Source organism: Pseudorca crassidens, chromosome 11 (assembly GCF_039906515.1).
Source record: "Pseudorca crassidens isolate mPseCra1 chromosome 11, mPseCra1.hap1, whole genome shotgun sequence".
Taxonomy (NCBI): domain Eukaryota; kingdom Metazoa; phylum Chordata; class Mammalia; order Artiodactyla; family Delphinidae; genus Pseudorca; species Pseudorca crassidens.
In genome coordinates this window covers 80,228,714-80,248,426 of record NC_090306.1, presented here as the reverse complement: position 1 = coordinate 80,248,426, position 19,713 = coordinate 80,228,714, and the positions used below count along the sequence as shown (strand labels likewise).

The following is a 19,713-nucleotide window of genomic DNA, read 5'->3' as shown; positions in this document are numbered from 1 at the left end:
GTGTGCGATGGGGAGCGGCTGTAAATACAGGTGAAGCTTCGCTCGCTTGCCCACCACTCACGTCCTGCTGTGCAGCCTGGTTCCTAACAGGCCATGGACTGGTACCAGTCCGTGGCCCAGGGTTGGGGACCCCTGCTCTAGAGCCTGTGTGCCACAACTAGAGAGCCCACACGCCACAACTACTGAGCCTGTGCGCTCTGGAGCCTGCATGCCACAACTAGAGAGAGATTGCGCACCTCAACTACTGAGCCTGCGCACTCTGCAGCCTACATGCCAGAACTAGAGAAGCCCACGCACTGCAACTAGAGAAGCCCACAACGAAGAGTGCATGCGCCACAATGGAAACCTAGCACAGCCAACAAAACAGAATGGAGGTGCAGGAGGCTAAGGGCTGTCACCTCAATAAAAAGGCACAATATGTTTGTTGCTCAGTTCCTGAATTAGAGCCAATTTTCTGATCTGGAATCCACTAACTAAAGAAGTGGCTGTGTCCCTAGGAGAAGGACTCTGCAGCATTGTGTAAAGTATACTCTATTGTAATGATTCCTTCAGTCTTTCCCCAAAGGGACCCAGGGTATTTACTTAAGGCATTTATAATGGGGAAAGGGCAATGCCCAGTCATTTTAAGGAGCTTTGGAGCTAGGTTCTGAGTAGACTTTGGTAACTGGAGACCCAAAATGTCATCATGGCCTCCTGTTAGAGCCAGGGCTTACACAAGCAGCTAATAGAGTCCTAGCTAAAATCTGGTCTACAGAGAATTCACTGGGTCTGCAGACTCACCTGCCAGTCATTCCCCTGGTCCCTGAGTATATAATTGCAATAGACATACTTAGCAGTTGAAGTATTGGGTCATTAGGCCGTTAGATAAGAGCTATCATAGTAAGGAGGACCAACTGGAAGCCTTTAAAATTGTTCGTCAGCCCAGCTAAGATAATGAAAACTTATATTGTGTCCCAGAGGAGATGGTGGTGTTTAGTGCCACTCTGGATCCCAGTGAATGTAGCGTACCACAGCAAGCTTAGCCAAGTAGTAGTCCCAATTCAAGATGTGTTGGACATGTTATCATTGCTAGAGCAGATTAATAAGGCCTCAGGTACATGGCATGCGGCCATTGATTTGGTGAATGCATTCTTCTATATTCCAATCAGAAATAAGGATAAAAAGTAGTTTACATTGATGTGGAAGAGAGATTTATTTCCAGTTTTGTCCAAGGACTATGTTAACTCTTCTATCCTCTATTTTAATATAGTATGAAGGGATCTGGACTGTCCGGACATCCTGCAGAATGTCACATTGATATGTTATACCAATAATACACTGATGGGTAGGACGAGCAAGAGGTGGCTTGTATACTAGAGGCCTTGGTAAGATACATGCATCCAGAGGGTAAGAGATAAACCTTAAGAAGACTCAGTGATCTGCCACTTCTGTAAGGTTTTTAGAGGTCCAGTAGTCAGTGGCATGTGGAGACATCCCCTCCAGAGTAAAAGACACATTTTTATATCTTGCGTCACCTACTATAATGAAGCACAATATCTGATGGGCCTCTTTGGGTTCTGGAAGCGCAAATTCCACACCTAGGAATATTGCTCTGGCTCATATCCTGGGTGACAGTTCTGTGCAGCCTGGAACAGCATTGGGCTCTGCAGCAGTCAGTGTGGAACTTACAGCAAGTCCCAGTGGGAGATCACAATATAGGCCCCTGGGATTTTAGAGCAAGGCAATGCCATCTGCAGCAGAGGACTTTACTCCTTTCAAGAAACCGCCCCTGGCATGGTACTGGGCCCTAGTAGAGCCAGAAAGCTTGACTATGGGACGCCAAGTTATCATGTGTCTGGAAGTACCCATCATGAGCTGAGTTCTGTCAGATATGCCCCGTCATAAAGTTGATGGGCCCGGCAGCAGTTCATCATAATATGGAAATGATGCATTCACAATCAAACTCCAATAGGACGAGAAGGCATGAGTAAACAACATGAGCTAGTAGTCCAGACCCCCGTATCACCCACTATGCTTGTACCAGTACCCCATGCTCAGGCTGTATGGCTACATAGGGGGTCATATTTGACCAGCTGAGTGAGGAGAAAAAAACTCAAGCTTGATTATGAATGGGTTGGCTTGGTATATGGGTGGGACCTGAAAAATGGATGGCAGCACATTACACCACATTCAGTGGTGTCCCTAAAAGACAGTGGAGAGAGAAAAGCTTCCTAAAGGGCAGAGCTTCAAGCAGTATAGCTGGTCATCTGCTTTGAGTGGAAGAGGAAGTGACTGGTGGTGAGAATTTATACAGATGCCTAGATTGGAGACAGGGAGGTCTGGAGTAGAGGCATGTGGTCAAACAGAGTGGGCCTAAGAGTGAAGATTTTTGTATCTTATATTCATTCTGACCAGAAAGCATTAACTATGGAAAAGGAATGAAACAACCAAGTAGACGAAAAGATTCTACCAGTTGATGTCAGCCACGTGTTGTCATGGCCTACCCCAGAACTGGCACAGTGGGCACATGAATGGAATGGCCATGTTTGCAGATATAGAAGCTACACATGAGCCCAACAACATGAATTCCCACTTACCAAGGCCAAGTTGAGCTACTTCTGCCTTTGAAGGTCTAGCTTGCCAGCAACAGAGACCAACACGGAGTCCCTGATGTGGCACTATTATTTGAGGAGATAAAGCAGCCATTTGGTGGCAAGTCAACAATACTGAGCCCTTTCCATTCTGGAGTGACTACTGGTTCACCTTCATAGGGATAAATGCCTCTGCTGGTTATGGGTTTGCCTTTTTTGCCTGCACAGCCTCAGTTGTACCACTATCTAGGAGCTTACAGAAGGCCAGATCCACTGGCATGAGATCCAGCTCAACATAGCATCAGAAAAGGGGAACCACTTCACAGTAAAGGTGATTTGACTATGAGCTCATGACCAAGTCATCTACTGGTTGTATCACCTATTACACTATCCAGAAGCTGCCAGCCTGATAAGAGCACTGGACAACCTACTGAAGGTACTGGTAAGCTGCCAGTTTAGAGGCAGTATTCTGCAAGGATGGAGGGCCATCCTTCAGGATGCAGTATATACATTAAATCAGAGACCTCTGAATGACACTGCCCCTAATAGGAAGAATATATGAATCCAGGGGAGGGAGCAGAAGTGGCCCCACTTAACACCTCATTGAGTCATTGAGAGACTTTGTGCTTCCTGTTCCCAAAACTCTGGGCTTTGCAGGTTTAGAAGTCTTGGTCCCCAAAGGGAGTGCATTTTTGTCAGGGAACACAAGGGTTCCATTGAAGTAATAGCTATGGCTACTGTTTGGGCACTTTGAACTCTTTGTGTCCAGGCACCAGCGGGCAAGAAGAGGAGTCCCCATCTTGGCAAGAGTAACTGACCTGGACCAACAGGAAGAGGAGGGGCTGCTTTCATATAATGGGAAGGAAAAATATATGTGGACTCCATGTGATCCATCTGGAAGTTTATTGATACTTAATTGGAACTGTGGAAGGACATGTGCAGCAATCCCAGCCTGAGAAGTGTCTAATTACCAGCAAATATACGTTCTCATTAAGAGAGCATTTGGGTCATACCCAGGTAAGCTACTAAGACCTGTGGAGGTGACAGGTAAAGAATAGTAGATTTTGAACTGGATAATGGAGGAGGAGGAAGATGCGTAGCAGTTACGTCCCTGAGACCAACTGAGTAATGGGGATGTAGTTTGTCCCAATAACCTGCTTCTTCTAAGCTTTCGCTCCAACAAAGAGAAGCCACCGCAATGAGAAGCCTGAGCACCGCAATGAAGAGTAGCCCCCGCTCCTCGCAACTAGAGAAAGCCCGTGTGCAGCAATGAAGACCCAACTCAGCCAAAAATAAAATTAATTAAAAAAAAAAAAAAAAACTGAGCACAGCAGGTGTATTAGAGCCAGGCCACGCCTGCCCAAATTGGGACCCTTCAAATGGTCAGTCTTTGTTCTGAGACTCCTCACTGGTCTGGCCAAGACTTCTCAGAGCCGAATGGCAGTCTGAGGCTCTTCCTACCTGTCCTTGCTTCCTTCTCTCGCTCGTTTCATGGGTAGCAGAACTGCATCAGTCTGAAGGCACTCCTGGCCTACTACTTCCTCTCTCCTTTTTTCACTTTTTTTTTTTTTTAAGTAACCATCTTATCAGGGTTTGCATACCAGTTTTTTTTTTTGCGGTACGCGGGCCTCTCACCGCCGTGGCCTCTCCCGTTGCGGAGCACAGGCTCTGGATGCGCAGGCTCAGCGGCCGTGGCTCACGGGCCCAGCCGCTCCGCGGCATGTGGGATCTTCCCGGACCGGGGCACGAACCTGTGTCCCCTGCATCGGCAGGCGGACTCTCAACCACTGCGCCACCAGGGAAGCCCTCTCCTTTTTTCTTAACAGTTATTTTCCCCCAGTAAATCTCTTGCATACCTAATTTGTCTTGGCATCTACTTTTCCAAGGACCTGATCTGAACAAAGTCCCATGTATTGCAGGATGTTTAGCATCCCTGGCCTTACCCACAAATGCTGGTAGCACTGTCCCCCCAATCTTGAGGTAACTAATGACACCTTCACAGATTGCCAAAATGCTTCTATTGAGAACCACTTAGAGCATAATCATCAAGATCAAACTTTTAGAGCTAGAAGAGCTCTTACATGTAAAACAATTAAGAAACAGAAAAGTTTAACGACTTCTCTATTTTCTCCCTCTCCTACAGTGTCTTCCCCTTCTTTTCATTCTCTAATCTAATTCTTGGACCTCAGCTGAAACTGATAAACTTGAATAGTGGGTTTTAAGTACCAAAGAGGCTGTATAGCCTCAGAATTTAAAGAAAAATTTAGGAAATGATCACCTTCTGAAACTGAAGCTAGGGAGAAAAATCATTTATGATAGATGAAATTAGCTCCTGTATAAGTAACCCGCTCTTGGAATTGGCTACAAAAGTACTGCTTTTGTGATTAGAGTGCTTTCCATGCTTTCCAAGTTTCTATCAAGTCACAAGCATATAGTCTCAGGAAGACATTCTTGGAATGTGGAGGTATTGTGGAGTAGTCAGTAGTATGTCGCGCTGTCTGAAAAAGATCCAAGAATTTTAGTTTAGTTGACCCATAAGTTTGTAGCAGAGATCATTTTCACTTTTAATTAATAAATAATCATCTAAAATATTTATTTATTGCCTACTGTGTCCCAAGCATTATATGTTAAGCAGAGAACATACCGTAGTAAACAGAACATGATCCTTCCCCTCAAAGAGCTTATTATCTGGAGCATGCATTCTCAATGGGCAAAAAACCTTAGTTATTACAATTGTTTGTGGCCCTCCAAAGAGCCACAGTACATAAACAGATATACAGGATATCTGTGGTTTAAGATCTCATAGTGGGTAGGGGGGAAAATTAGGATAAAAATGCCTAAAATGACTCCTTAGGAGGTTAATCATGAAACTAAAGTTAAAAAGCCTGATCTAAAGGAGGAAAAAGAGAAAAAATGAATAGGATGAAAGAGAACAAGAAGGAAAAGTAGAATGATGAAAGAGAAATAGGAGAGATGAGAAAATGAGAAGGTATGTGAAATTTTAAGAAGACAAAAATAGTTCTGTCTACCACTGAGCCATACGACATATAACTTTTTTTCCTTGACATTCTGAAATACAAGCTTATTCTTCTTACATTATTTCTGGCTTTGGCAACAAAGTATTAAATGTGAAAAGCAATACTGGAATGCCTTCTATTTATCAAAAGAATTCCCATATCCTAAATCACTCTTTCTTAATCAAATACTCCACATGTCCTCACTTTCTCTCATTTAAAATTTAAACTTATAAAACAATTTCCTATTAGGTTCCTAAGGACCCCATTATTCCACTCTTGTATGTGTAATGCAAATTTATTAGCTCCATGATATCAAAGCCTTCATTTTTATAGCAGTTATTTCTTTCATTTATCTGCCATGGTAAACAAACACATTTGTTGTTGCTTGATAGCTTATCAAGCTTTTCTGCAGTTTGGATTTACCCCTCAGGACCATATACTTTCCTTTGCTCTGAATATGGGTGCACCTAACAACTTTATGATTACTAGTTAGACTTCTCAGATATCTTGATATAAGGAATTAAGTGACCTTGCTAGCAGACATTGGTATTTCAGTTAACAGAAAGGAATCATCTTTATCAGCACTTAAAATATATATTTTATTGTGGTATGATTAACATAGAATAAAATGCACACATCTTAGATGTTCATTTTTTAAAAAGACTTTAAAAGAGCAGTTTTAGGTTTACAACAAAATTGAGATGAAGGTACAGAGATTTCCCATATACCCCCCCACTCTACACAGGTATATCCTCCCCCATTATCAACATCATTCACCAGAATGGTGCATTTTTTTTACCAAGGCTGAACTGACATTGACACATCTAATCACCCAAAATCCATAATTAACCTTAGGATTCAGTCTTGGTGTTGTACATTCTCTGGGTTTGGACAAATGTATAATAACATAATCCATCATTACAATTTCATACAGAATATTTTCACTGCCCTAAATTTTACACTCACACTAGCAATGTAAATATCACAATTTGAAGCAGCTGGAATTCATATTTGTGTTATTATTAGACTTTGATGTGTCCATTTCACTTAAGTTAAATTTTTTGGCATAAAGTTGTTGAAATTATCCCTTTAATATCTGTGTAATTACGTTAAAATGAAAACTTATGCACAGAAAAATAAAGTAGATGACAGAAAAGGAATCGGGAAAATAAGCACATAACATGGCAGAAAAAGGACGTGTGTGTGTGGTAGGAGTAAACAGTCTAGTGACAGAAAGAGGGAATTATAGTTCAGTGTGGCAAATGCCATGAGAGGCATAGAGAGAGCACACAGGAAGGATACCCAGTCCAATCTGGGAGTCAGATCAGGATGTCCAAATGACAAAAGTTTGTCCAACTCTAGGTAAATTAATGTAACCAAATCTGTGGACACTTAAAAAGCTGAGACTTAGATCCCAAATATAATTACTTCACATTGGTTATCCACCTGTGAGGGTCTGTAGTAAACTGGCCCTTTTTCACTGGCATCTTTAATTAAAACAATTTTGTTTTTGTAAAAATGATATATTCATTATACAAAATTCAAACAAGATAGAAAAGGTCAAAAGATAAAATAAAAATCAGTTGCATTTTGGCTGACATCCTTCTTGATCTTTTTGTATTTACATTCACATACATACACATGCATACTCATGTTTGGGTGAAGCACTGTTCGTGCTAAACTGTACTCTGCTTTTTAGGGGGAAAAACAAACCTATATGCTGTGGACATATTTTTGTGTAAATAAAGAGATTTACATCATCGTTTTTAATGGCTCAAGGGTATTTCATTGTATGTAGGTACCATAACGTATTTAACTAGTGTCCTAGTGATGGTACTTACATTGTTTCCATAAGCACCTATTATAAAAAGCGGGTGAGGAACATCCTCGTAAATCTGTTTTCTTTTTCTTTTCTTTAGAGCGCATGACTAGAAAATGAGTTTGCTGGGGCAAAGCCTAATTATTTTGTTAAATTTTGGTAATTAACGGTGTACCAATTTCAAGGTCACACCAGTTAGGCATGACAGTAATTGTATCCCCACCTCCTATCTGCACTGATAGACAAAAAGGATGTTTGCAAGTTGAACATCTTTTCATTTGTTAATTAGAAGTTTGTTTTTCTTGGTTTAAGAATGTCCTACTGATATCCTTTGCCAATTTTATTTATTGTGTTAAGTTTTAAAATTGATATTCTATGAGCTTTTTGTGTATTAGGAATATTTTCCTTCTTTTTCCACATGATACAAATTTATATTCCATTTTGTGTGTAGATAATAATCTTTATGTGGTTTTTATCGAGTTTTTTCTTTAATGGTTTCTGGTTATTGCTTCATACTTAGAAAAGGCCTTTCTCAGCTCAAGATTATAGTCACCTAGATCTCCTTGTAATATTTTTATGGTTTCATTCTTCACATTTAAATTCTTGTCATCTGGTATTAAACAAATGAAACAGATGTAAAGCCGGTCCCCAGCGTTTAGTAATTCCTCAGATCATCTTTTTCCCACTGACCAATGATTTGTAACATATAGTTCATTGATACCACTGAGCCCAGTGGGCCCTGTACTCGAGCTAACACGTTTTGAGATTTGGAGCGTGCGGTGCGGGGAGGGACTCGCGCACGGGCCTCTTTCCTGACCTGGCCGTTTCCGCCTGGCAAGCTGCGCCGGCTCCCCACTCGTGGGCCCAGGCCCCATGGCCGACGCGGTAGGCAGGAGACTTCGAGACTCATTCCGTCTGCACGGTCCGACACGAAGGCAGGCGGCGGTGGCGGCAGGACCACTATCAGTGCCCTCAGGGAAGAAAAAGTGTCGGAAGAGCCAGCGGAGCGCAGGAGAAGCGCGAAACTGGGAGAAACCGCCGAGACGTTGCGTGGGGAGGAGGCGGGGGGAGCGGCTTCCCGCTCAACTGCGCGCGTCACTCTGGCTCCCTGAGGCAAGTGCCGGGCCCCGGACTGTGCGTTCCCTTCGGCTCTAGGGATCTCCGCGGCCCCAAGAGGCTTCTCGGAGCGCCAACTTGGCCCCGCCGTTCCCACTATGGTCGGGCACTACCCCAGCCTCGGCTCGCTCGCCGCCTCCCTCTTAACTGCCTCTGGCCGCGGCTGGCGTCCGCGGCGTCGGTGACGTCGACGTGGGGGCGGGACTTCCTGCTTCGCGCGCCCTTCGGTCTCGGGACTCAGCCCGCTCTGCGGGGTTTGAAGGGTGGCGGGCGGCGGGCTCGGGGTTGTTTCCTAGTCGGTCTTCGGCTCCGGCCCCGCACCCCAGAGAAGGCCAGTCCACCGAGGAGGAGCGGGGTTTATCTCCATTGCTGCCACTGCCTTTTTCGCCTTCGGAGCTCTCTCGGGATACCCCACATTTCCAGGGGTCGGGAGCCCGAGGGGCGCTCTTGGCCCTGCGGCTCCTGCTCTTCAGCCTGCGCCGCGAGCGGCCGCCGAGACCTCGCCAGGCGTGACGGGCTGGGCCTGCACCCCGCGTCCGGGACCGTCTCCCGTGGCCCCAGTGCCCCGGCGGGAAGAGTGCCGTAGGCTCCCGTGGCTGGAGCAGTGGAGGTGTCCACCTGGAGAGTGCGGCCGGAACACCGGTCACTGTTAAGTTTTCTGTGCGCACGTTGCAAGGTCCGAGTGTGAGTCTGGTACGTAACGCTGTCTTGTCCGTGGTTTGGAATGCTCGTGGCTTTTTTCTTTACAACTTGCCCTTGAATTCTTCTTTTATTTTTCCCGTAAAGCAGGTGGAGCGGGTGTTAGAAAAGTAGGCTGGGAGAATGTTCTGTAGCCGATTAAATGCACGTGAAACTCTGTGGGGCTTTTTGATGAACTCCAGTGGTGCTTGGGTAGCCTTAGTTTAAAAGCTGACTAAACGTGTGGTACCTCCAGTTTCATTTGTGAAAAAAAATAAGCTGCCATTTTCGTTGACCCTGAAGACAATTCTAACAGTGATGTTGGCTGTCATTACAAAGATAACGTTAGAATATGTGAATGCATGCCGGGCTCTCATGGACATTTTGATGTATCCTTAGTGTCCAACTTTGGCCAAAAAAAATGGGTACTGAGCTCTTAAAAATAACCATTGTCAAGTATTTTAAAAGCCTTTGGTCACATTAGTTGTAACGATGAAACTATTTCAGTAAAATCTCCAAGATGTCTAGGATAACAAGAAACTTGTCCTTAGTTTCTCATATCAGTAGTATATAGTTCATAATGTGTTCAGACTATGAGCATAAAATACTTGAGTAGATCTAAAACTGAGTGGGTTGTTAAAGCACAGCTTTTGTTACCAAGCAACATCTCTGTAAACAAGTCTAATATTCAACTAGAATATAATTAAATGTATCTATCCTGCAATTATCCGGATTCAGAGTTCTCTGAATTCATAGTTCAGCCTGTAGGTGGTTATAGTTCATACTCACCTTTTGTACTGAGCTGTGATTTCAAACGCATTTTGTTTAGGATTATTAGAATGCTTTACATTTTAGAGTCGTATAGGACTCTACAGAGAGTTAAAAATGGATTTGAGTTACCCTTTGGTTTTTGGGGACATACTATGTCAGTTGTTCCCCTTCCTTTGAGTATTTTCTAACCAGGTGAAGTGTGGTTATATTTAGGAATTGTATCAACTAGTAGGGTGATACCAATTTAGGGTAACATAGAGCATTGAGAGAACACTTATTGCTCACAGGTGGTTTTTTTTTTTTTTTTTTTGCTTGGGTCTCTCCCTGTTGTGGCCTCTCCCGTTGCGGAGCACAGGCTCCGGACGCGCAGGCTCAGCGGCCATGGCTCACGGGCCCAGCCGCTCCGCGGCACGTGGGATCTTCCCGGACCGAGGCACGAACGCGCGTCTCCTGCATCGGCAGGCGGACTCAACCACTGCGCCACCAGGGAAGCCCTCACAGGTGGTTTTTAAACCTTGGTTTAGCCAGTAATCTCACTCTTACTCTACTCATTGAACCCTTAATGATGTAATTTGTATGGCAAGTAAAGGCATACCTTGGAGATATTGTGGGTTTGGTTCCAGACGACTGCAGTAAAGCGAGTCACATGAATTTTTTGTTTTTGCTTTCCAGTGCATATAAAAGTTATGTTTACACTATACTGTAGTCTATTAAGTGTGCAATGTGCATTGTGTCTAAAAAATGTACATACCACGGGGGCTTCCCTGGTGGCACAGTGGTTGAGAGTCCGCCTGCCGATGCAGGGGACACGGGTACGTGCCCCGGTCTGGGAAGATCCCACGTGCCGCGGAGCAGCTGGGCCCGTGAGCCATGGCCGCTGAGCCTGCGCGTCCGGAGCCTGTGCTCCGCACCGGGAGAGGCCACAACAGTGAGAGGCCCGCGTACCGCAAAAAAAAAAAAAAAAGTACATACCTTAATTTAAAAAATACTGTATTGCTAAAAAGTGCTAACCGTCATTTGACAATGCAGGGTTGCAACAAACCTACAATATGTAAAAAATGCAGTGTCTGAAGTGCAATAAAGTGAAGCACAATAAAATGAGTTATGCTGGTAGTTTTTTTTTTTTTTTTTTTGGTTCGCGAGCCTCTCACTGCTGTGGCCTCTCCCGTTGTGGAGCACAGGCTCCGGACGCGCAGACTCAGCGGCCACGGCTCACGGGCCCAGCCGCCCCGCGGCACGTGGGACCTTCCCGGACTGGGGCAGGAACCCGCGTCCCCTGCATCGGCAGGCGGACTCTCAACCACTGCGCCACCAGGGAAGCCCTGGTAGTTAGTTTTTAGACCACTTTTTTGTGATATTTTGAATGCAGTAACCTTTCAAGTATGTAAGAAAGTAGGTGAGAACATTTGAGACACCGTGAGACTGAATGACTTCTTTGAAATCAAACTATTAGTAATGGGAATCGGAACTTGCAGTTTTTTTTTTATTATTTTTTTTATTTTTTAACATCTTTATTGGAGTATAATTGCTTTACAATGGTATGTTTCAGCTTTACAACAAAATGAATCAGTTATATATATACATATATTCCCATATCTCTTCCCGCTTGCGTCTCCCTCCCTCCCACCCTCCCTATCCCACCCCTCCAGGCGGTCACAAAGCACCGAGCTGATCTCCCTGTGCTATGCGGCTGCTTCCCACTAGCTAACTACCTTACTTTTGGTAGTGTATATATGTCCATGCCTCTTTATCGCTTTGTCACCATTTACCCTTCCCCCTCCCCATTTCCTCAAGTCCATTCTCTAGTAAGTCTGTGTCTTTATTCCTGTTTCACCCCTAGGTTTTTCATGACATTTTTTTTTTAAATTCCATATATATGTGTTAGCATACGGTATTTGTCTCTCTCTTTCTGACTTACTTCACTCTGTATGACAGACTCTAGGTCTATCCACCTCATTACAAATAGCTCAATTTCGTCTCTTTTTATGGCTGAGTAATATTCCATTGTATATATGTGCCACATCTTCTTTATCCATTCATCCGATGATGGACACTTAGGTTGTTTCCATCTCTGGGCTATTGTAAATAGAGCTGCAATGAACATTTTGGTACATGACTCTTTTTGAATTATGGTTTTCTCAGGGTATATGCCCAGTAGTGGGATTGCTGGGTCATATGGTAGTTCTATTTGTAGCTTTTTAAGGAACCTCCATACTGTTCTCCACAGTGGCTGTATCAATTTACATTCCCACCAACAGTGTAAGAGGGTTCCCTTTTCTCCACACCCTCTCCAGCATTTATTGTTTCTAGATTTTTTGATGATGGCCATTCTGACTGGTGTGAGATGATATCTCATTGTAGTTTTGATTTGCATTTCTCTAATGATTAGTGATGTTGAGCATTCTTTCATGTGTTTGTTGGCACTCTGTATATCTTCTTTGGAGAAATGTCTATTTAGGTCTTCTGCCCATTTTTGGATTGGGTTGTTTGTTTTTTGTTATTAAGCTGCATGAGCTGCTTATAAATTTTGGAGATTAATCCTTTGTCCGTTGCTTCATTTGCAAATATTTTCTCCCATTCTGAGGGTTGTCTTTTGGTCTTCTTTATGGTTTCCTTTGCTGCGCAAAAGCTTTTAAGTTTCATTAGGTCCCATTTGTTTACTTTTGTTTTTATTTCCATTTCTCTAGGAGGTGGGTCAAAAAGGACCTTGCTGTGATTTATGTCATAGAGTGTTCTGCCTATGTTTTCCTCTAAGAGTTTGATAGTTTCTGGCCTTACATTTAGGTCTTTAATCCATTTTGAGCTTATTTTTGTGTATGGTGTTAGGGAGTGATCTAATCTCATACTTTTACATGTAGCTGTCCAGTTTTCCCAGCACCACTTATTGAATAGGCTGTCCTTTCTCCACTGTATATTCCTGCCTCCTTTGTCAAAGATAAGGTGACCATATGTGTGTGGGTTTATCTCTGGGCTTTCTATCCTGTTCCATTGATCTATCTTTCTGTTTTTGTGCCAGTACCATACCGTCTTGATAAATGTAGCTTTGTAGTATAGTCTGAAGTCTGGGAGCCTGATTCCTCCAGTTCCTTCTTTCGTTCTCAAGATTGCTTTGGCTATTCGGGGTCTTTTGTGTTTCCATACAAATTGCAAAATTTTTTGTTCTAATTCTGTGAAAAATGCCAGTGGTAGTTTGATAGGGATTGCATTGAATCTGTAGATTGCTTTGGGTAGTAGAGTCATTTTTACAATGTTGATTCTTCCAATCCAAGAACATGGTATATCTCTCCATCTATTTGTATCATCTTTAATTTCTTTCATCAGTGTCTTATAGTTTTCTGCATACAGATCTTTTGTCTCCTTAGGTAGGTTTATTCCTAGATACTTTATTCTTTTTGTTGCAATGGTAAATGGGAGTGTTTTCTTGATTTCACTTTCAGATTTTTCATCATTAGTATATAGGAATGCCAGAGATTTCTGTGCATTAATTTTGTATCCTGCCACTTTACCAAATTCATTGATTAGCTCTAGTAGTTTTCTGGTAGCATCTTTAGGATTCTCTATGTATAGTATCATGTCATCTGCAAAGAGTGACAGCTTTACTTCTTCTTTTCCGATTTGGATTCCTTTTATTTCCTTTTCTTCTCTGATTGCTGTGGCTAAAACTTCCAAAACTATGTTGAATAAGAGTGGTGAGAGTGGGCAACCTTGTCTTGTTCCTGATCTTAGTGGAAATGCTTTCAGTTTTTCACCATTGAGGATGATGTTTGCTGTGGGCTTGTCATATATGGCCTTTATTATGTTGAGGAAAGTTCCCTCTATGCCTACTTTCTGCAGGGTTTTTATCATAAATGGGTGTTGAATTTTGTCAAAAGCTTTCTCTGCATCTATTGAGATGATCATATGGTTTTTCTCCTTCAGTTTGTTAATATGGTTTATCACATTGATAGATTTGCGTATATTGAAGAATCCTTGCATTCCTGGAATAAACCCCACTTGATCATGGTGTATGATCCTTTTAATGTGCTGTTGGATTCTGTTTGCTAGTATTTTGTTGAGGATTTTTGCATCTATGTTCATCAGTGATATTGGCCTGTAGTTTTCTTTCTTTGTGACATCCTTGTCTGGTTTTGGTATCAAGGTGATGGTGGCCTCGTAGAAGGAGTTTGGGAGTGTTCCTCCCTCTGCTATATTTTGGAAGAGTTTGAGAAGGATAGGTGTTAGCTCTTCTCTAAATGTTTGATAGAATTCGCCTGTGAAGCCATCTGGTCCTGGGCTTTTCTTTGTTGGAAGATTTTTAATCACAGTTTCAATTTCAGTGCTTGTGATTGGTCTGTTCATATTTTCTATTTCTTCCTGATTCAGTCTTGGCAGGTTGTGCATTTCTAAGAATTTGTCCATTTCTTCCAGATTGTCCATTTTATTGGCATAGAGTTACTTGTAGTAATCTCTCATGATCTCTTTTATTTCTGCAGTGTCAGTTGTTACCTCTCCTTTTTCATTTCTAATTCTATTGATTTGAGTCTTCTCCCTTTTTTTCTTGATGAGTCTGGCTAGTGGTTTATCTATTTTGTTTATCTTCTCAAAGAACCAGCTTTTAGTTTTATTGATCTTTGCTATTGTTTCCTTCATTTCTTTTTCATTTATTTCTGATCTGATTTTTATGATTTCTTTCCTTCTGCTAGCTTTGGGGTTTTTTTGTTCTTCTTTCTCTAATTGCTTGAGGTGCAAGGTTAGGTTGTTTATTCGAGATGTTTCCTGCTTCTTAAGGTGGGCTTGTATTGCTATAAACTTCCCCCTTAGAACTGCTTTTGCTGTATCCCACAGGTTTTGGGTCGTTGTGTCTCCATTGTCATTTGTTTCTAGGTATTTTTTGATTTCCTCTTTGATTTCTTCAGTGATCACTTCATTATTAAGTAGTGTATTGTTTAGCCTCCATGTGTTTGTATTTTTTACAGATCTTTTCCTGTAATTGATATCTAGTCTCATGGCGTTGTGGTCAGAAAAGATACTTGATACAATTTCAATTTTCTTAAATTTACTGAGGCTTGATTTATATTCTTTACATCATGCCCTGACTGTATTTCAAAAATCCGTAGATTCTGTTTTAGTCCTTTCCCTCTTTTTCCTGCATGCTGATGTTGAAGTAATGAAATATTCAAGAATGGGAAAGACAAGCAAAGAAGAAAAATCAAGAATGATTCATGCACGTTGTGTGATAAAATCCTTAGTAATCAGAAGTCAGCATTTTGTCATGAGAAGTTCTAATTCAAGAAGCTTAGAAGAATGAAATCTTAACAGATTAGTGAATGGTCAGAATTTTGTGTGTGTGTGTGTGTGTTTTCTAGGTACTCTCTCTGCCTAAAGAAAATGAGTTTTATTTTAACTTTGTCATACATAATGTATTAGGCTCAGCAAGTAATTTTCTCAAGTTGTCTAATCTGTGTGTACTTTTAGGGAATGTTTATATGTATCTGTGTAAAAATTTTCCAGAAGTACTCTTTCCTGCTGACTGAAGTTCACATTTCTTAATCTGAACTCTTCAGAATCTCATCACACTCTGCCTTTTCAAGTTTATGTTCTTTACAGAAAAGCTGTACTCTGACCAGACTGGTTTCTTCACCGTCCTCTAAACCTACTATGTGCTTTCTGCTCTCCTTACCAGTCTTCATGTCACTGCCTGATTTCTTTCCTTCTTTCCTAAAATCTGAATTGTACCCTTTCTATAAAGTTCAACTCTGCAGGGGAGGAAAAATTCTCTACCCTGTTAGGGTCTGTGGCTGGGCCTAAGAATTAAATTGATATAGATTAACAGGAGAAAAGCATACAAGTTTTAAAAATTTTTTACATGTACATGCAGAATGAAGACCAGAGCAGAAAGCTTTTACAGGTCTTCCTCGACTTACAGTGGGGTTACCTCCCCTATCATAAGTTGATGGGTTTAATATACCTAACCTACCCAATCTACTCAACATCATAGCTTAGTCTAGCCTACCTTAAACATGCTCAGAGCACCTGTATCAGCCTACAGTTGGGCAAAATCATCTAACCTACAGCCTGTTTTATAATAAAGTGTTGATTATCTCATGTTACTTATTGAATACTGTACTGAAAGTGAAAACAGAATGGTTGTATGGGTCCAGAGCAGTTGTAAGTGTATCGGTTGTTTACCCTCTTGATTGCTGGGAGCTGCAGCTCGCTGCTCCTGCTGCCACCCAGAATCATGAGAGAGTATTGTATTGCATATCGCTAGGCTGGGGAAAGATCAAAATTAAAAATTTGAAGTATGGTTTCTACTGAACGTGAATTGCTTTCGCACTATTGTGAAGTTGAAAAACTCCTAAGTTGGGGACAGTCTATATCTTTTAGACAAAGAACAAGTTTGTGAAACATCGACAAGACAGAGTTTTGGGCTAGGAGGAGTAAATTGTAGAGAAATGACTAGGAAGATAAGGGTTAGTTTAACAAGTTTGTACACATTTCTCGGCTTTGATTCCCCATCTCTGGCGATAAGAATGTCTTTTGTCCTCCTGGTACAGGGCTGGCACCTTTCACATGGGAGTTTTATCTCCTGCTTTCTGGAAGAAAAAGGAGGGTCAGAGTGCTCCTCTTGTATCTGCTGTTTCTCAAGTGCCTTTAACTACGTCAGTATACCAGAGCGGCAGATTTGGGGGTAACATGTCCTAAACTCCACCTCTGAAATCCTGTAGAGTGTATTTGTCAGTCCTACCATTTGATACTTTATATTGTATTGTTTTATCATTTCTATGTATGTCTTATCTTGCTAACTAGATTATAAGCTTTTTAGGCACAGGAAATCAGATCTCAGTGAGCTGTATCTTTAATCTCTTCCAAATAGAAGTTGCTGAATGAATGTTTATTAGAGATAAGGAATGTATATTTTTACTTTTTTCCTTCCTCCCATAATGTAGTGCAACTAAAAGAAAATCTTTTGAGAGTAACTGAGGGAGGAAGGGCAACTGTTAACCATAAGAAAGGGGATTAAAGAGGCGGGATTCACTGGAATTAGAGGTAAAGTTTCTGTTACTAGAAAGTGTGAATAGTTGAGAATTTCCCATGACCATGTCAGCAGTAAGGACTCCCTCAGGAATGCTAGCACTGTTCCCTAGTGGGCTTGGGAGTTTGGTCAGTTTCCTGGTTCTTCCTTAGTAGAATCTGGGTTTAAAAAAAATACTTCCCCCACTCTTTCCTTTCTTTCCTCCTCCCTGTCTCCTTCCATTCCTCTCTTCCTATTTCCCCATTTTGCCCTTTTCCATTTTACCTAGTAAAGACTTAATTTATGAAATTATATTAGTACTTTTATTTGGCCCTCATAAATTAGCAGTTCTAAGTTTTATATTTTTCTGTCAGGAGTGCCTCTCTGGGTCATGGAAGGATCATAGACTGTAGTCTAGCACTATTTTTTTTTTTAAGTTTGAGATATAATCCAGGAAGAAAGAAATTAAAGTCATGAAGTGTCCAGTTATTTGTTTTCTGTATATTGTAACTTCAAATCACTTTTGGATTAAAATTCATGGAATTAGAAGGAACCTAAACCTAACCATTCTCTTCTGGAAAGTGCTTATCACTCTCCAAATATGTCCTTAAATAAATTCTAGGTAATTTTTATAGTCTTGTTGTAAATCCTGTATCTGATGCTTATGACAAACAGTTACTTCAGTTAAAGGTATAAAAAAGTTGAGTCTCAGAGTACATTTATAAATCTTGGTTCGATTCAGTTGTTTCTTAGTGAGCTGGCTGTCTCAGCTTCTGAGTTGTTGTGCAGTATAGCATAGCAACCATTGGCAACAGTAGCATTGGACTCCAGGGATTTTCCCCATGAAGTTGCAGCGTGTATCTCTAGTGTTCACATTCAGTCTGTCTTTCTCAACTGAATCGCATTAAGGCAGACATTTGAGGTATTGTTAAACTGAAATTGTGTATAATATAATTAAGTATATATTTTTTGAGTACTGACAAATTATAACTTTCATGTTTTCCTCCTAGAAATGCATGATAAATATATATTGAATTATGGTGTGTGAAGGACATGTGAAAAGACTGGTTCAATTAAAGATTAGTCTATTCTGGACAGAAAAACTGTTAAGTAATAATTAACATCAGAGTTCTACACAACTGATACAGCCAGCCAGAGCTGGAGTGGATGAATTTGAAATGGTTCTTCTCTAGATAACATTTTTATATTTCTTCTGGAGGTTCATAGAGAGCATAGATTAATAAGCATGAATTAATAGGCACCATGATTTTATGGGAAGAGAATTATGACTCAGGTGACCATGGCTTGACTAAGTTAGTTACTTAACCTTTCTTGGCCTATTTTCCCATTTCAAAAAATAAATTCCTGAAGATTTCTTTGAGAAACTGTATCCTTCCAATTTAAAGCAAATTTTATTTCTTCTATTCATTGGTTTAGTCAATGTTTGAGTGCCCATTATGTGTCTTGCACTATGCTAGGTACTAGATTGTGAATAAGACATAGTGCCAAGTCTCAAGCAGCGTGTTTGGTAGGAGAAATGGATTAAGTCATTATTTGTAATATAACCTGGGAAGTGCTATAAAGATAAATAAGGGTGTGTTCTGGGGGCATGTAGGGAGGACATCTGACTTAGAACTGCAGACATGATACATTATGACTGAGGAATGCCTCATTAGAATTATGTAAGGGTAATTTGAGAGTGTACAGAGAAGTATTCAACCTGGCCTGGAGGGAGTTAATCCATCAAGGAAAACTGGGGAGTTTCTCTGAATTGGAGAGACAGAGTCAGAAGTCGTCAGCCATAGTGGTATTTAAGATCCTGGGTGTAGACAAGAGCTGGTGAACATTAGCATGTAATAAGGAGGTGGAGAAAGAGAATAGGGAGGAAAACCAGAGAAGGGTAGAGTTTTGGAAGCCAAGGGAGGAATGAATGTCACATTTAGTATACTGATTAAGTGAAAGTTGCTAGTCAAGAAACATTGTGTAGCACTATAAATGTAAACCCATCTTTGCAAAGATGCTTTCTACAAAGATCTGAACTTGCAGATGGGGATGGCTTAAGTCTTTGGTTAGCATCATAACATAGAGGAAGAAGTATATGTTTTGGAGCCTGAATCCTGAGATTGAAGATTAAAATCTTGGCTCCACCAGTTTACTAGCTGCTTGGCTTTTTGGAAAAATTACTTAATTTTAGGGTCCTCAATGTCTTCATATGTAAAATGATACTTTTTTTTTTTCCACATGAGTCATATGGATTAAAAGATACATGTTGTAATACCTGACTCAATTATAGTGGGCACTTGTTAAATGTTAATTTTTATCCATTCCACTGTTACACTCTTCTAAACACCTTTCTTTTTTGCCTCTTCTCCCCACCCCTGTACCCCTCATCATAATCTTTTATCCTTCAAGATCCACCCGAATTCCTGCCTTTTCCTTGATGCCTTTCTATACAGATGATAATTCCAAATTTTCTATAATGAAATGAACATATTCTTCTATCCCTCAGAACTTTCATATCCTTTTATTTTTAACCTTAAGGAAATTTTATTGACTCATGTATAAGAAGTCTGCAGATGGGTGGTTCTAGGATTATCAAATCAGTGGCTCAGTGACATCATTAAGAACCTGGATTCTTTCTGTTTGCTTGGCTATTTGAACTTTGGCTTGATTACAGCAGTCCAATCATCACATTTTCTAAAGTTCAGAAGAGATAACTTTTCTACCCAATTGTGAGCATACAATTCA

At 41.2% G+C, this 19,713-nt stretch overlaps 1 protein-coding gene across 6 annotated transcripts in view; it reads left to right on the top strand.

Annotated features, from left to right (window-relative positions):
* The first annotated feature begins 8,269 nt into the window (after positions 1-8,269).
* CEP83 (centrosomal protein 83) overlaps positions 8,270-19,713 on the top strand; it is a 117,879-nt gene continuing 106,435 nt past the window's right edge. For 2 of the 6 annotated variants that reach the window (XM_067697558.1, XM_067697557.1), the window contains exon 1: positions 8,797-9,215. The gene's annotated coding sequence lies outside the window, so the exon portion shown is untranslated. Of the gene's footprint in view, positions 8,520-8,793; positions 9,216-19,713 lie in introns of those variants that run through there. The other 4 variants (XM_067697559.1, XM_067697561.1, XR_010932529.1 and 1 more) reach the window with 4 other exon arrangements.